At 40.3% G+C, this 18378-nt stretch overlaps 1 protein-coding gene and 1 long non-coding RNA gene across 4 annotated transcripts in view; one reads left to right on the plus strand and one right to left on the minus strand.

Moving 5' to 3' along the window:
* The window catches only part of LOC145526101 (uncharacterized), a 118132-nt gene that overhangs the window by 33875 nt on the left and 65879 nt on the right, over positions 1 to 18378 (minus strand). The window lies entirely within an intron of this gene.
* LOC145526097 (interferon-induced very large GTPase 1-like) overlaps positions 15817 to 18378 on the plus strand; it is a 46954-nt gene continuing 44392 nt past the window's right edge. For 2 of the 3 annotated variants that reach the window (XM_081540916.1, XM_081540917.1), the window contains exons 1-2: positions 15817 to 15924; positions 17062 to 17195. The gene's annotated coding sequence lies outside the window, so the exon portion shown is untranslated. The remainder of the gene's footprint in view (positions 15925 to 17061; positions 17196 to 18378) is intronic. The other variant, XM_081540915.1, reaches the window with a different exon arrangement.

Consider the following 18378-nt stretch of genomic DNA (forward strand, 5'->3'; position numbering starts at 1 on the left):
GCCCATCAGATAGAAGAAGTTAACTGCATGCTGACCACAAGCACACAGACCCCAGAACTGGTGGTACTAAGGTTGATAATATTGACTCTCAATTGTATACCTCACCACCAACTAATCAGAATGCCCACAAGTTGATCAGGTACCATAAAACCCTCTCACTCACATGAGAAAGTGTCTTTAAAAACATTTCCATCAGATCCACCAGGGAGTTCTGGTCTTTTCAGCATCAGTCACCCATACTCCTTGCTTGGCCTTGCAATAAATGCTGTACTTCTCTAAACCACAGTTAGAGATCAGCATATTGACTTTACTGTGCATGAACAAGCAGACCCAAGTTTCTCTCAGTATCACCAGTCCTCCTGGAGACTCAATTCCCATGCCTCAACATTGTTGGAGACACTGTTGGTCTGCTGACACAATGATAGCCTTAGTGAATCAATATTGGTGGGAAAGCATTAACAAGCTTGTAAAGAGTGCTTACCTCACTTGTTCCACTTGTCCAAAGCACAACAGAAACAAGCCTGTTTGTACTGTTCCTTAACAATTTAACTGGTCATTGGAATCTGGCCAATATATTTCATAAAATTTCATCTGTCTAATAAATATAAATATATTAATCATGATCTGTATGTTTTCACACTGAACTGAAGCCTCCCCTTGCAAAAGGCCTGTTCTGCGGCCAAAGTCCTTCTGGAAAAGATAATCCATACCTAGAAAACTCCTCTCAATCTCAATAATGATCAAGAAATCCATTTTACTGGCCAGATACTTCAACAGCTATGCTGGTTTTATAATACATCCACTGTGCTTACCACCCTCAATCCTCTGGTTTAGTCAAACATACTAACAGGATTCTTAAGATTTAATTTGCAAAACTTGTACAGGCTCTCCAAACACATTGGCAAATATCATTGCCATTAGTCCTTCTGTTTCTTGGGTCCACCTTTTTTGGAACTTATAAGCTCTCACCTTTTGAGATAGTGATAGGATGCCCAATGCACTTGGGTCTTTCTTCTTTTGACTCAAAACTGATAAAAGAAGAGATATTCTAATTCTGCAAAGACCTAATTATTTCTATTAAAAGTAACCATATTTTGGTAGATCAGTCGTTTCACAGTGCACTTTCAAGAGATGAAGACCTTAAGCATGACAGCTTGCAACTTGGAGATTTCATCTACTGGAAAAGATACCTCCAGCAGAGGTCTCCTCAACCTAGGTGGAAAGGCCTGTTTCAGACACTGCTAACCAACACTTGTGCCACCAAACTCCAAGGAATAGACAGACTCTGGATTCACATAACATACCTAAAGAAAGCACCAAACCCTGACCAGACTACACATCATCTGGTGACCTGAAAGTAAAAATTTCCCAGAACTGAAGCAGGAGACATTGGATGACACAGTTTTCCCAAGATATCCAGATTAGGTTTGTTGGAAGTTAGTCACATAAAGTTTTGTGACATAAAGCTTTGATGACGATATAAAGCTTCAGATGACCCCCAATGTCCATGATCTTGATAACATATGGACTTCAGATAAAAAGTGCCTGAGCATTCTCCCTCCTGCCCCTCGTTACTCAAATGTGACTCCAACAGGTTTCCAATCTGCACCTTCCCTCCAATGTGAGATATTACAGGAAGAAAGGTCCTTCCTGGCACTGATGGACAAAAAAGCCACTGAAATCAGAAAACCTAACTCTTGATCAGCAATGCTTTCAGAGAAAAATCCTGATAGTAAGGGGGGGGGTGTAAAAAAATAATAAATAGAAACCTTAATTAAATAGAGTCAGCAGACCAGAGAGGTCGCTCATGCACACTCTCGGACAATAGCAGAGTCCAACAGGAAGAAGAAATACTCCTCCCGTTCCTGTCAAGTTCTCAGATATGAAATTCGTGGGTTCCTCTTTTAACTATGACCTTTGTAATTTCCTTCCTCCTTCTATAAATGTATTCTCCTTCCCTTGGTGTGTGGGTGGGGACTTGCATGTGGCTTGCCAAGATTGCAGCCCTCAGGTTGTAGTTCTCTGCTGATCATGAGTAAACCCATGCTTGCTGGAGAAATGTCTTGCTGTCTATTTGTTTCAGCACCATTTAATAATCCATTTAAGTTATTATTAATGTTCATATCAATTTTATACCTTATTGAAGTTTCCTTCCAAGCAGAATAAATGAATTATATTTTATAGTGACATCATATTTTATGGTGAAAAGTATAAGGTAAAAAACACATCAGGGATGAAAAGGGTAACGGATTAAGAGATATAAACTACTATGTATAAAATAAATAAGCAAAATGGATATACCATATAGCAGAGGGGGAAATGGCTACTATTTTATAATAAGTTTAAATAACCTATAAATATATTGAATCACTATATTGCACACTTGAAACTAATATAATATTGTAAATCAACTATATTTTTAAAAAACATATCAGGGAAGGGTAGTAGAAAAGGGAATAGCAAACATAGGATGTCAACTTCACATAAAGTGATTAGAAAGGCCTTCCATGGCTTCCCTGGTGGCTTAGTGATAGATAAAGAATGCCAATACAGGAGACATGGGAAGAGTCCTCATGCCTAGAGCATGCCTATGCACCACAACTACTGAGTTAGTGCTCTAGAGCCCAGGAGCTGCAATTACTGAAGCCCAAGCACCCTAGAGCCAGTGCTCTGCAACAAGAGAAGCCACGTTGATGAGAAGCCTGTGCACTGCAACTAGAGAGTAGCCCTTGCTCACTACAGCTGGAGAAAAAGCCCTCACAGCAGCAAAGGCCCAGCACAGCCAAAAACAAATAAATAAACAAAACTATTTTTAAAAAAATAAAAGGCCTTTCTAAGAAAGTTATTTTGAATCAAAGGCCTAAAGGAATTGAAAGAGGGAGTAATTTCGTTATCTGAGGAGCGAGCATTCTGGACAAAGCTAACAGCAAGTTTAAAATTCCTTAGAAGGGAATGCAGGAGATGTGTTTGAGATGTTAGTACAGGAAGCTTTGACTTTTCAGGAAAGCCTGGTTTCATTTTGCTATCTGACCTCATGTTCCACAGGACACAAGAAAAGGATTTGAAGGGCATAAGATATAGTTAAATGAAGGCTGTTTAAACTGTATGAGAACTAACATGCAGGGGTATGTGCTGCACTGTATGTCATGGGTTTCTTGTAACAAGCATAAATAAAGAAAAAGGGTGTAAGGATATACTGTGTACATTAGTTGCCTAGGGTTTCATTAACAAAGTACCACAGACTAGTTGGCTTAAAATAACAGAAATTAATTGCCTCAAGTTCCTGGAGGCTAGAAGTTCAAAATCAAGGTGTTAGCAGAGCCATCCTTCATCTGAAACCTGTAGAGAAGAATCTTCATTTGCCTCTTCAATTTTTTTGGTGATCTGCTGACAAATTTTGGCATTCCTGAACTTGCAGTTACAGCAACTCAATCTCTGCTTCCATCGTCGTGTGGTATTCCCCTGTGAGTCTCTTTCTCCTCTTCTTACAAGGATACCAGTTATATTCGATTAAGGGCCACCCTACTCAAAAATGACCACATCTTAGCTAATTACATCTGGAATCACCCTATTTCCAAATAAGGTCACATTCTGGCAACAGGGAGTGAAAATTTATTAACATATCTTTTAGGGGACACAATTCAACCCATTAAACTGGGCTTAACCATTAAGGCTCAAGGCAGATAGTGACAGCAAAGTTGTGAGTTTGGGGATATACTGAGAAGTAAAGGGATCTTGCCAAGATAAACAGAGTTCTGGGGCTACTTCTCCACCTACATAGGTAAAAGCATCGAAGGCAGGAGGACAGAAAGTTTTTCTTGACATATTTGGTAAACCTGATCATTCCCAGATCACCTGACCACTCCTAGTCTTCATGATCTAGTCTGTAGGAACACTGTTTCTAATAAATATTTATCATATTTATCATTTCAATAATGTATACTTCCCAAGGTAGCTAGAAATGACATTTATAACAATTTAAAGTGGCTATATCTCAACCCCATTCAAAGACATGACTTCCTTTTATTTCAAACATGTCTCTGAATCATACTGTTGAATAGGCTGCTTTCTGGATATTTTCCTGTATGTGTTGATTCCATGCATAGGATACAGATTCAACTATTTTCTACTTCAGACCATGGCTCAACTTACATTAGTCTGTTCCTGATCTGGCTTCCTCTTCTTCTTGTTTTTTTCTCTAAGTCTCTGTGTATACATATTTCTTAAATAATCAGTATAAACATAAAGCAGTCATTTGAGATAAACTTTTTAGCTTTCAGCCATTAATCTTTGCTTTCCTATGTGACTTTTAATTCCTGCTTAAATTTCTCTTATTTGCCTGAGAATGATGAAATATCATCAAAGAGAACTTCCTGAAGAGAGAGGACAATCTTGTTTAACAAAGGAAAGATCCACTGAACTCAGGAATTTCCAATCATCCATCTCTGTTATGAATAGTCATTTAGAGTTGGATGCTACCCTGAGATCAACAATTAAAAACTTTCAAATGTGAATTTTAAAAAAGTTAGACTTTTAGTCACCAAATTAATTGATGTAGTTTAGATAAATGGGAGAAATATCAACAACCTCAGATACACAATATTATCATTCTAGTGGCAGAAAGTGAAGAGGAACTAAAGAGCCTCTTGATGAAAGTGAAAAAGGAGAGTGAAAAAGCTGGCTTAAAATTCAACATTCAAAAAACTAGGATCATGGCATTTAGTCCCATCACTTCATGGAAACTAGATGGGGAAAAAATGGAAACAGTGACAGACTTTATTTTCTTGGGCTCCAAAATCACTGCAGATGGTGACTGCAGCCATGAAATTAAAAGATGAAGCTATGGCAAACCTAGACAGCATATTCAAAAGCAGTAACATACTTTGCCAACAAATATCCATATAGTCAAAGCTATGGTTTTTCCAGTAGTCATGGATGGATGTGAGAGTTGGACCATAAAGAAGGCTGAGCACCAAAGAACTAATGCTTTCAAATTGTGGTGTGGGAGAAGACTCTCGAGAGTCCCTTGGACTGCAAGGAGATCAAACCAGTCAATCCTAAAGGAAATCAATTCTGATTATTCATTGGAAGGACTGATGTTGAAACTGAAGCTCCAATACTTTGTCAACCTGATGCAAAGAGCCGACTCATTGGAAAAGACCCTGATGCTGGAAAAGACTGAGGGCAGGAGGAGAAGTGAGTGATAGAGGATGAGATGATTAGATAGCATCACTGACTCAGTGGACATGAGTTTGAGCAAACTCTGGGAGATGATGAAGGACAGGGAAGCCTGGCATGCTGTAGCCTACGGGGTTGCAAAGAGTCAGACATGACTTAGCAACTGAACAACAACAAGATAAACTCCAGAAAGTATGGTAGATTAGTAGATAGTAGATCTCCCCCAATTAAGTAGATACACTAAGGCCATTAGTAGATACACTAGCCCATATACTGATTTAAAGAAAAAGAACCCAAAGTTTTTAGTTTTGTTGTTTTTAATTTTTGGCTGTGCTGGGTCTTAATTACTATGTAAAGGCTTTCTCTAGCTTTTTCTAGTTGTGGCGAGTGGGAGCTACTCTTCCTTTTGGTGCCTGGGCTTTTCATTACAGTGGTTTCTCTTGCAGAGCATAAGCTCTAGGCACATGATCTTTAGTAGCTGCACCATGTGGGCTCAGTTGTAGCTTGTGGGTATAGTTGTCCTGAGGCATGTGGCATCTTTCCAGACCAGGGATAGAATCCATGTCCCCTGCACCAGCATGCAGATTCTTAACCACTGGACCACCAGGGAAGTCCTGAAGCCAAAGTTTAAAACTCACTTAAACTGGGAAGATGCCATGGAAGAAAAAAGCAGAAGTAAGTGGAAAACAGGAAAACAATATATTTAGAGCTCATTATTATAGAGACCTGGAGGAGAGAATGGCAAGCCACTCCAGTATTCTTGCCTGGAGAATCCCCATGGACAGAGAAGCCTGGCGAGCTACCATCCACAGGGTCACAAAGAATTGTACATGACTGAATGACTAAGAACATGCACACATTACAGAGACCACCGTGGCGGAAGACTGTAAAGGCCAGGGAAGAAATTTTGGTTGCCACAGGAATGTGTCTCTTCAATACAACTTAGCATGATGCTAAGAATAAACTTGACTAGCATCAGAAACTGAACTTTGAGGAAATACTACAAGAGGTCTAGTCTAAAGTAGACAATTTGCAGATTTAGAGTGTATGTTCTAAATAGATGGCCTGGATTGCTTTGAGGATTTTAGCATTTGTCCCATCATCTTTCACTCTTTAAAGTGCCCCATTTTAAAAACAAAGTATGTGGTCACCATAGTTTTATGGGGCTGAAAATCAAGACTATAGTGGAGCTGTCCTGTGTCTATTTAGTTAAATTGAAACTACATCCTCTAGAACTTCCTTCCTTGTGTTATTAATAGTTCAGTTCAGTTGCTCAGTCATGTCCAACTCTCTGAGACCCCACAGACTGCTGCACGCCAGACCTCCTTGTCCATCACCAACTCCTGGAGCTTACTCAAACTCATGTCCATCGAATTGGTGATGCCATCCAACCATCTCATCCTCTGCTGTCCCCTTCTCCTCCTGCCTTCAATCTTTCCCAGCATCAGGGTCTTTTCCAATGAGTCAGTTCTTTGCATCAGGTGGCCAGAGTACTGGAGCTTCAGCTTCAGCATCAGTCCTCCCAATGAATATTCAGGACTGATTTCCTTTAGGATTGACTTGTTTGATCTCCCTGCAGTTCAAGGGACTCTCGAGAGTTTTCTCCAACACCACAGTTCAAAAGCATCCGTTCTTTGGTGCTCAGCTTTCTTGAGCTGAGCTTGAGTCCAACTCTCACATCCATCCATGACTACTGGAAATACCATAGCTTTGACTAGATGTACCTTTGTTGGCAAAGTAATGTCTCTGCTTTTTAATGCGCTGTCTGGGTTGGTCATAGGTTTTCTTCCAAGGAGCAAGTGTCTTTTAATTTCATGGCTGCAGTCATCATCTGCAGTGATTTTGGAGCCCAAGAAAATAAAGTCTGTCACTGTTTCCATTTTTCCCCATCTATATCCATGAAGTGATGGGACCAGATGCTATGATCTTAGTTTTTTGAGTTTTGAGTTGTTGAGTTTTAAGCCAACTTTTTCACTCTCCTCTTTCACTTTCATCAAGAGGCTCTTTAGTTCCTCTTATCTTTCTGCCATAAGGGTGGTGTCATATGCATATCTGAGGCTATTGATATTTCTCCCGACAATCTTGATTCCAGCTTGTACTTCATCCAGCCTGGCATTTCACATTACATACTCTGCACATAAGTTAAATAAGCAGGGTTACAATATACAGCCTTGACATACTCCCTTCCCAATTCCATGTCTGGTTCTAGCTGTTGCTTCTTGACCTGCGTACAGAATTCTCAGGAGGCAGGTAAGGTGGTCTGGTATTCCTATCTCTTAAAGAATTTTCCACAGTTTGTTGTGATCTACAAAGGCTTTGGCGTAATCAATAAAGCAGAAGTATACATTTTTCTGGAATTCTCTTGTTTTTTCTTTGATTCAATGGATGTTGGCAATTTGTTCTGTGGTTCCTCTGCCCTTTCTAAATCCAGCTTGAACATCTGGAAGGTCTAGGTTCATATACTGTTGTAGCCCAGCTTGGAGAATTTTGAGCATTACTTTGCTAGTGTGTGAGATGAGTGCAATTGTGCAGTAGTTTGAACATTCTTTGGCATTGTCTTTCTTTGGGATTGGAATGAAAACTGACTTTTCCAGTCGTGGCCACTGCTGAGTTTTCCAAATTTGCTGGCACATTGAGTGCAGCACTTTAATAGCATCATCTTTTACGATTTGAATCAGCTCAATTGGAATCTCATCACCTCCACTAGTTGTGTTCGTAGTGATGCTTCCTAAGGCCTACTTGACTTCGCACTCCAAGATGTCTGGCTCTAGGTGAGTGATCACACCATCATGGTTATCTGGGTCATGAAGATCTTTTTTGTATAGTTCTTCTGTGTATTCTTGCCACCTCTTCTCAATATCTTCTGCTTCTGTTAGGTCCATTCCATTTCTGTCCTTTATTGTGCCTATCTTTGCATGAAATGTTCCCTTGGTATTTCTAATTTTCTTGAAGAGATCTCTAGTCTTTCCCATTCTATTGTTTTCCTCTATTTCTTTGCACTGATTACTTAGGAAGGCTTTCTGATCTCTCCCTGTTATTCTTTGGAACTCTGCATTCGTATGGGTCTATCTTTCCTTTTCTCCTTTGCCTTTGGATTCTCTTCTTTTCTCGGCTATTTGTAAGGCCTCCTCAGACAACCATTTTGCCTTTTTGCATTTCTTCTTCTTGGGGATGTTCTTGATCACTGCCTTCTGTACAGTGTCTCAAACCTCCGTCCATAGTTCTCAGGCACTCTATCAGATATAATCTCTTGAATCTATTTGTCACTTCCACTGTATAATCATAAGGGATCTGATTTAGGTCATAAATGGTATGTTAGATGATGGCAAATGTTAAGAAGAAAAAATATAGGAAAATAAATAAGGTAATGAGTGCTGGGCATACAAGACTGCTATTTAATATAGAGTCATCAGGAAATACTTTCCCAGCTACAGTGAAATATGAGCAGAATTCTAAAGAAGGGATGGAAACAAAAATATTTTTTCAGACAGAGCAAGAGCAAAGATTGCAAGATGGAAGCAGGTGAGGGCTAACAAAGATGCTAGTATAGTTGCAGCACAAAAAAACAAGGGAGAGAGTGGTCAGAGAGGAAACTGATATAAGGGCTTGTGGGACATTGTAGGACTTGCCACTTTTGCTAAGAGAGAGATGGGAAGCTCTTGGAGATTTCTAAGCAGAGGAATGACATCTTACTTTTGACTTAAAAGGGTCATTCTCTTATTAAAATGTTCATACTGTGTGAATGGACAGAGAAAATGAGGTAGAGTACAATGACAATGACTATTCAGGGGAATAAGTTAGAAGACTATTGCAACAATTCAGGAAAGAGATGATAGCAGCTTGTATTAGGATAGCGCTTAGTGCTACACATGGTCTGTGGCCCAACCCAGGATATATTTTAATAGTAGAACCAATAAGATTTGCTTGAATTGAATTAATATCCCAGACATCCCAACATGTCTGGGATAATTAGTTTGAGGGTTCAAAAATATTCCCCTAAAATGGTATTCCAAATTACATCAACTCCAAGTCTCTATTTGACCAAATTAGCAAAAATCCTGGATCTGCTTATATCTGACCCCAAACCCGAGGGATACCTTTAGTAATTAGTAATCTCTTTTAAAGTTTTCAGTATTCATGAGTGGTACCAGAATGCAACTGAATCCCTTTCAGAGCCAGACAAATCCATGACTGCTCCCACATTACTGGGAGCTCTTCCCGAAGTTCATTCTTACCACTTCCATGGTGGCCACTCTGAATTCAGCTTCTGACTTAATTTCCCTCTGCATTCTTCCTTGCTATTCTGAAAATCCCTCAGGTTCTTCTGAAATGGGGGCCACCCTATATCTCCAACCACTAAAAATTTTCTACATATGCTCTTCTAGATTCATATTGATGGATATTTACCCTGGATTCTAAAGTATTTCAATATCATCAATTATAAAGCCTATCCTAATGTCTAGAAAAGTAAGCTTTCCGCTTGGCTTCCTTGAATTCCATCTTCTGCTTTGCACAGTGTGAAAGTGAAAGTTAGTCGCTCAGTCATGTCTGACTCTTTGCAACCCCATGGACTGTAGCCTGCCGGGCTCCTTTGTCCATGGAATTCTCCAGGGAAGAATATTGGAGTAGGTAGCCATTCCTTTCTCCAGAGGTCTTCCTGACCCAGGGATCGAACCCAGGACTCCTGCACTGCAAATGGATTTTTTACTGTCTGAGACACGTTCAGTTTTGCATAATCAGTTTCGGTATCTCCGTCTGAGACTGAGATGGAGTTTACACTGGAGATTCCTTTAAGCAGAACTTGAATGGGAAGAAGAGATGGAAAGACTAATATTTTGAGCCCCTACCTCAGGTTAAGCCCTGGAATTCTCATTTCATCAACACAATGAAAAGTAGCAAGAAGAAATGTTACTGAACTTTTATAAACTTGAGTCCATTAGCACATGTAAAGCCAATCTACTGACACCAAGTTTTGGTGAAGGAAAGTGAAAGTGAAAGTCATTCAGTCCTATCTTACTCTTTGTGGAATATACCCATGGACTCTATGGTCCATGGACTTCTCTAGGCCAGAACACTGGAGTGGGTAGCCATTCACTTCTCCAGGGGATCTTCCCAACCCAGGGATTGAACCCAGGTCTCCCTCATTGCAGGCTGATTCTTTACTAGCTGAACCACTACGGAAGCCCAAGAATACTGGAGTGGGTAGTCTATCCCTTCTCCAGGGGATCTTCCTGACCCAGGAATCAAACCGGGGTCTCCTACTTAGCAGGGGGATTCTTCACCAGCTGAACTACGGAACATGCTACATTTATTACAGGGCCATACAAGGAGTCATATGGGCTCAAAAGGTCCAGATTCCCCATTAGATTTCAGAAAAGGCTTTGTTTTTTTGTTTTTTTTTTTGAAGGCAAAGGGAGAGAGAGAATCACAGGTGTGTGATCAGCTTGTGTATAATTCTCTGATTGGTTGATGGTGATATAACAAGTTGGTGTCATAGTGGTTAATACCATCAATCCTCAGACTCCAATCAGTTTGGGGACCATGTTCTCATAGTTCATCCAGTTAACTTACATCTGGTGGAGGTTTTACAGTATTTGCAAAACAACTCGGGAAGTTGTATCAGACACCATTATCTACGTACTTCAGGAAGGAACTAAATATCCTATAACTTTGCTATATCGTTGATCTATTTAAATTGTTACCAGTTCTCCTGGCCCAGCTGCTATTTTTTGTTACTACAAATTCACAGTCTTTAAATCAAGTCTTGAGCCAGCCTTTTGTGACTCTGGGGAGACCTGGGAGACTAAAGCTTTTCTACAAAGAGGCAGATGGAGCACATAGGAGGGTGGGCAGTTTGGTTTTGGGAAAGCCCTATAGGATCCAACTTAGTTACTGAAAAATGGAGAAAGATTAAATGAGTGACCAAAGTCTGCATAATTAGAAAGTAACAACAATGGAGTTTGGGTCCACTTTCCATGTAAATACATACCTTTAAGGAGACTAGTACTGATAGCCATTCCTAAACTTGACAAATCAGCCCAAATTTTTATATCCCTGTCATCTGCAAGGATAATGCCACCTAAATATTCGCTTAGAAATTCATGTTTTCTAAAGGGAATAGACTGGAAGTAGGATCAGACAGCAGAAGCAGGAAAATCTCAGGGTTCACAAGAGAGGAGGACGCTCTTCCTTTCTACCTCTACCTGGGGCTAGCAAAGCCCTACTGGTTGCAGCTGGGCACTGCCCTGAGAGGTAAGGGGAGAAGTCCACTGAAGGCAGGATCTGATGCTTCTGTGTCTTTCCCTGTGTAATATTGTTACTTATAATAAGAAATATATAGTTGATCTTTGTCCCAATTCATAAAACAGGGTTCTTGAAATGCTTATAAATTCCTAAGTAGTAAGAATGGTAGAAGCACTTTTGTTTTAATGAGGCAACTATGGGTGGGCCCCTGGATGGGAAATGGCCACCAGAAAGACAAAGCCATGATTAGAAGTTTCACATTTTCAGTCCTCTACTTCCCATTCTCCAGAGAGGAGCTGAAAATTAACTTAAAAATAGATGAATCCTCTGTGAGAAAGCCTACATAAAATCCCAAGAGCATGGGGTTTGGAGAGCTTTCAGTTTGGTGAACACATCCACATATATCAAGAGAGGGATGGACCCTTACTCCACAGGGACAGAACCCACCCAGACCTCAACCTATGTATCTCCTCATCTGTCTGTTCATCTGCATCCTTTATCACATTCTTTACTCAACTAGTAAACATAAGTCTTCCCTGAGTTTTAGAAGTTGCTCTAGCAAGTACATCAAACCTGAAGAGGTAGCTTTCGGGAACTTCTGATTTATAGCCAAGTCATACAGAAGTTGAGGGTAATCTGGGTATCTACTACCTGAAATTGACATGTGAAGCCAGTGGCAGTCTCCTGGGACTGAGCCCTTAAACTGTGGGACCTGACAGTACATTCAGAAAGATACACAATGTCCGAATCAAATTAAATTTTAAGACACCCAGCTAGTGCTACAGAATTGCTTGTTGTGGGGAAAGCCCCACACACATCTGGTGTTGAAACAAAGGAAAACTGTTTTATTTTTTTTTCTAAAACACCTAGGTTGTCTGATTTTTTTCTTCCTCTTCTTCCTCTCTTTTGATGGGATACAGTGCAGGTGACCCAATATGTGCCACATGGGTGTGTAGATTATTTCAACTTGAAGGTAAGGAAGTTCCAAAAGACTCAGAAAACTTTGAACTTCTACCTTACTGCCTAAGAGAACAGAATATAGAGTCTGTTCCAGGAGGGAGAGATACCACTATAGATAACTATACAACACTATATATAACTATAGCATACGATGAACTAGGTGTGTTAAACAGGGAGGAACTTAGCAAGGCCAGTTTGATCGAAGTACTCTCTATGTCCTGATCTCTCTAGATTGACCAGCGAACATTCGTTTAACAAACATTAAATCTCTATGTTTTCCTGTGAATTACTTTACTTCCCTTTGAAGTCCCATATGCCTATCTCTTTCTCCTTAGTCCAGTAGGCTTTATAAATGTACCTCACCCTGCCTTGCTGCTGCTAAGTCACTTCAGTTGTGTCCAACTCTGTGCGACCCCACAGACGGCAGCCCACCAGGCTCCCCCGTCCCTGGGATTCTCCAGGCAAGAACACTGGAGTGGGTTGCCATTTCCTTCTCCAATGCATGAAAGTGAAAAGTGAAAGTGAAGTCACTCAGTCGTGTCCGACCCTTAGTGAACCCATGGACTGCAGCCTACCAGGCTCCTCTGTCCATAGGATTTTCCAGGCAAGAGTATCTTTCATATTTCTCATGCCTATGCTAATTCTCCAGACATATGTATTAAACTTGATTTTCTACTGTGAATGTCTTATGTCATTTTAATTATTTGACTAGCCAAAAGAAATATAACAGGAAAAAGAAAAATACCACCACCCCTTTTTTGTTGGCAAGTATCACCCACCTGATTTCAGAAGAGGCCAACGGAGTCCCTTAATGGACATATTCTCTTAGTCAAAGAAGAGCCAATTAGAAGGAAAGATTCAGGGGAAATTGTCAGACAAGAGAGACCCAGTGATCTCAGCTGCCCTTTTCTCTGTAATCAATGGGTTAGAGATGGATTGGTTCATGCCAGGATTTTTAGCTGAAGCTAAAAGAAGGGCTGAAATTAGGGTGAAGCAAGTGAGGCACCCAGACTACAAAATTTAAATCTCTCTCACTCTCAAGTTCCCTTGTACCCCAAACTCTTCTCTTGCCTCACCCTAGTTCCAGCCCTGGATGCTTGGCTCTCTCTAGTATCACTGTGGAGGACTGGGTGATTTCCTTTTTTCCTCAGTTTATTCAGAATAAAGCTATAATTTTTCAAAGAGAACTTTAAGTTAAAAACTGGCAATAAAAAAAGAAACAAAAAAGCCCGGAGAAAACAGCTTTCAAAAACCATTCTCTAGTCATTTAACCGAAGTTCATGTTAAAAACAAACATTTGCTGGAATTGAGAGAAAAGTGAAAATGAAAGCAAAAGTCTGTTTTCTGTATTGGGCGTTGACATGGAGTAATGGGAGGTAAATGTGTGGTGCGATAAACTTGGTTTCAAATCTGATTTTATTCTAAGGGATTGCTTTTACTCCTTCATTAATTTATACATTTACTGAAATCATACCATATACAGAAAATCTACTCACTCTGTGAGAGAAACTGAGGTGCATCAGACAGACTCTGTGATCTCTAGACCCAAAGCATAGCAATAGAGAAGACACGGGCAGTGACACAAAGCCCAGCATAAGAACGCAAAAACACGCATGTACACAGAAACACTCAGAGGTGCAGATCGAAGAGTGGAGGGAACTCTGCCGCTAAAGACACTTCCCTCGATAGTTCTTGTTCTGACAGATGTGATCATCAGACAAATTGTGTGCTGGGAAAAAGAATTCATATGTGATTGTCTACTTCAGGTCAAGCACTGGGTGAGGTTAACCCACCTCATTTTATCCTCATTAATAATATGTGAGTGGATGGTGCTACTGACACAAATTCATTCCACTACTAGACTGCTCCTCATTACTTAGGTCACCCTCTCCACACTCATAAACAAATATAGCTAGGAACTGCTGGATCCTGGACTCAAACTAATGGCTGGCATTTAAACTCTGGCCTACTAGAAAACACTTTCATTCCTATTCTAAAAGTAGGAAAAGGGAAGTCCTATTGGAAGGGTACCATTCCAGCCCTTCTTATACCTTCCTTGTGTCTCATGTCACTCACCGAAATAGCTGTTAATATTCTCACATATAACTGAAGACACGGGCTCAAACAGACCAATCATTTTCTTATTCAATCATGACATTTTGTTCATCTACATGGTTCATGCACTATGTTTGGGATACAAAGATGAATAAGACAGATCCCTCACAGCTGGGAGGAACAAAGGGAGGTGGGATGTTTGAGGTTTGGGGGATGGGAGAAATGAGTAGACAAGCAACAGGTACAGTGCAGCACATTGTGACAGGAGCATCGTCAGAGTGGAGTCAGTGTCTGAGAGCACAGCACAGACAGCTCAGTATACGTCCATGTAGGGGAGACATACAGGTTCACTGGGAGTGGAAACGGGAAATATGAGATGACGTGGGTAGAATTTCTAGAGGTCCTGGGAAAAATGAGTATGAGGTTCTCCTCCAACAAGACATGTGCAGACATACACAGCTTGAAACAGAGGAACAATGGAGCAGGCAGTACTGTTTACAAGCAAAATTATAAATGAATTAAATCATGGGGTAAGATAATAATCAATGAAACAAAATGCTTCACATGAGATGTGTAAGGGAAAACAGATTTTTAACATTACTCAAAAGCTCTGCTTTCCTTGTAGCTCAAAGAATCCGTCTGCAATGCAGGAGACCTGGGCTCAATTCCTTGGTTGTTGAGATCCCCTGGAGAAGGAAATGGCAACCCACTCCAGTGTTCTTGCCTGGAGAATCCCCTGGACAGAGGAGCCGGGCAGGCTACAGTCCATGGGGTTGCAAAAGTCAGACACGACTTAGCAACTAAACTACATCAAAAGCTCTAGTATAAAATTAGAGAACAGTAAAATTCTCTTTCTCACTATAAACACATAGTATGCTTTTAAGAATTTAGCTCATGTTAGTTTTGAATCATCCATATCAGCTTTGCTAATTTTCAAATCAATCACACAGCTAGAACAGTAGAGCAGTTAAAGCAAGTTCCCTGAGGAAGACATTCTAATGTGCCCTTGTCTCTTTTCTGAAATTCTTTCCCTATCCTGTTTCTCCCGTGTTCTTTATCTGGTGCTCACCCCAGGCCACCATAAATAAACATGCACACACACTGCTCCCCACGAACATTAGTCTTCCATCTGCAATAACCTTAGCACCCAGGAATCACAATGTAAACACAATTATAAATCACAATTATCTAATCATAATTATATAAATAAATATAAATCACAATTATAAATGAATGAATGAATGAATAAATAAGTAAATAAATGAGTAGGATTCCTTAAAACCAGCTGATCTTTTAAAAGAGGGGAAAAAAAACAAAAGTGAAACCAGTTGTTCACTTCCTGCTTGCCCTTTTACCACAGAAGGAGCTGAAGTCTAGGCTGGAGATTTCAATAAGCAAACTGCCCGACTCGGGGAAGGAACCTGCTTTGCTTTCTCGCTCATCTCTCTGGAGCAAACTGAAGACAGGAGCTTGGCCTCAAGGAGACAGGTAAGTGAAGGAAAAGGAGAGAAATGGGTAGACAGAGAGATACAACAACATACTCAGAGACTAAAATAAAAACAGAAATTGATGGAAACGAGGATAGGGACAGTCAGAGATCAAGGCAGGTTAAGGCACAATGACAACACAAATATGAATCTAACATTCTCATTGTTCCAATAAACAGCTCCAAACCTGAGGGAAAGGGAGTACATTATCAAAAGAGACAAACAATTTGGTAACTTCTATCATCAAATAAAAATAAACCTACACTTAACATAAAAAGAGACTTCATTTGAAAGGATTATTACAATAAAGAGACTATTGTAATAGAGAGAACAATTCAAACAGAACTGTAAGCATCTCAAAGGACAGGCAGAAAGGAATTTTCTTTTGTAGGGAAAGGTCAACTGGCTAGAAAGAACACAGAATAGAGGGTGTGTATAAAAGGAAATATTTTTATTTTTAGGAGGGATCATTAAGGAGGGGCTGTTGTATGCTGAATCAGAACGAGGAGTATGGGTCAACCTTAAGGAGGCTAAAAGGAGAGAAGTTTAATTAATGTTTAGTTTCAAACACTCCAATTGATCAGGAGGACAAACAGCTCAGTGAAAGTTTCATGAGGCAAAGAATGGAATTTAAAGGGCCTTTGTCTGATGCTATATTTAAAATAAGTAACCAAGAAAGATCTACTGTATAGCAATAAAGAAAGAGAGAGAGAAAAGTAGTTAATTTTTAAAAAGGGGGTCTGACCTCCCCATAAGTAATAGAGGAGCACACAAATGAGTCTTACCTAAGTGATATGCAGAAAGGTGGCTCTGTGCAGTAAGTTAATTCTCAGAACACAAAAGGTTGCATGGATTTCTTTTAACCATCACTGCTTTCCAAGAGCAAAGGACTCATGAAACGTTTAACTTTATTATGACTCATGTAAGTAAGAGGTGCTATGGTAAATACAGAGAAGAAGGGAACTAACTGGACCTGGAAGAATAAAGGAAGCCTTCACAAATAAGGAGAATTGGGTTAGGAGTATAGTGTCCTGGGAAATGCTCATCTAATATAATATTTTGCTGATCTAATATTTGAATTGATATAAAACAGATTAACAGGACAAAGTTAAGTTTAAGTTTAATTACATACTTACAGAATCCCCACCAAGACTCAAAGATGGTCTGGCAATTGAGGCATATACACCATCTCATGCTAAGGAGAAGGCAGTAGGGGTCTGGGGCTTCAAAGAGGAGGGAGACAATTAAGAAGACGGGAAAAGCAAATGATTGGTAAGCAAATGTTTGTGATGCCGTGCAAATATGTCTTTCTGATAAACAAGCTGTCTCTGGTAATAGCTCTTTCTGGTACAGTGTTAGTTGCTCAGTCACTCCAACTCTTTGTACGCTACGCACTGTGGCCCACCAGGCTCCTCTGTCCATGGAGTTCTCCAGGCAAGAATCCTGGCGTGGGTTGCCATTTCCTTCTCCAAGGCTTTCTGGTACAGGCCCTCTATGTAATTCTTTTAGGCAGTTAGAGGTAAAAAAGCTTTTCCTGAGTCTGTTGGGTCTTAATTGCCTTCTGCTCAGAACAATCCACATGTCAAAGTGGCAGATTTGGAGGTGGCATATTCTGCTCCACCTCAACATACAGGGTTAAAAAACTATGAGATTGAGGAAAGATGACAGGGTACAGCTTTTAAGGGCAGAAAGTGAACTAGCATAAAAGGAAAAAGAGTGGTTGTAAAAGGAATTGGGTTGGGAATTCTCTGGCAGTCCCGTGGTTAAGACTTTGCCTTTTGAGGTTTGATCCCCAGTGGGGGAGCTGAGATGCCACCTGCCTTGCAGCCAGGAAACCAAACCATAAAAGAGAAGTAATATTATAACAGAAGGCTCAGATGGTAAAGCGTCTGCCTACAATGCTGGAGACCTGGGTTCAATCCCTGGGTCGGGAAAATCCTCTGGAGAAGGAAATGGCAACCCACTCCAGTACTCTTGCCTGGAAAATCCCATGGATGGAGTAATCTGGTAGGCTACAGTCCATGGGGTTGCAAAGAGTTGGACACAACTGAGCAACTTCACTTCACTTCACTTTGCTTCACTTCAAAGAAAAAAAAGGGGGATTGGGTTGTTTGTTGCCAGATTGTGAGGGGGATTGAATGCTAGGGCCAAGTAATTAGATCATATCATAAACCAATGAGGACTTTTCGAGTCTTGTAAACAAGTGAATGACTTACCTATGAGTTTCAGGATGCACTGTGAAAGGTGGACCATACAAAGATAGAGATACAGATTCAAGAGCTTCTTATACAGAGCAGTCAAATAGCACAAACTAATGCCCAGCATTTAGTCGGTAACTAACAGGGGCATAGTTCAGGTGAAGAAGTAGGAAAAAATGGCTTCCAAGAAATAAAAGGTGCCCACGTCACCATTTGTCCATCAGAATGGAATAATACCCTCAAAGAGCCAGAGTTAG

This window comes from Giraffa tippelskirchi, chromosome 11 (genome assembly GCF_054371585.1).
Source record: "Giraffa tippelskirchi isolate mGirTip1 chromosome 11, T2T-mGirTip1v1.2.pri, whole genome shotgun sequence".
NCBI classification, from domain to species: domain Eukaryota; kingdom Metazoa; phylum Chordata; class Mammalia; order Artiodactyla; family Giraffidae; genus Giraffa; species Giraffa tippelskirchi.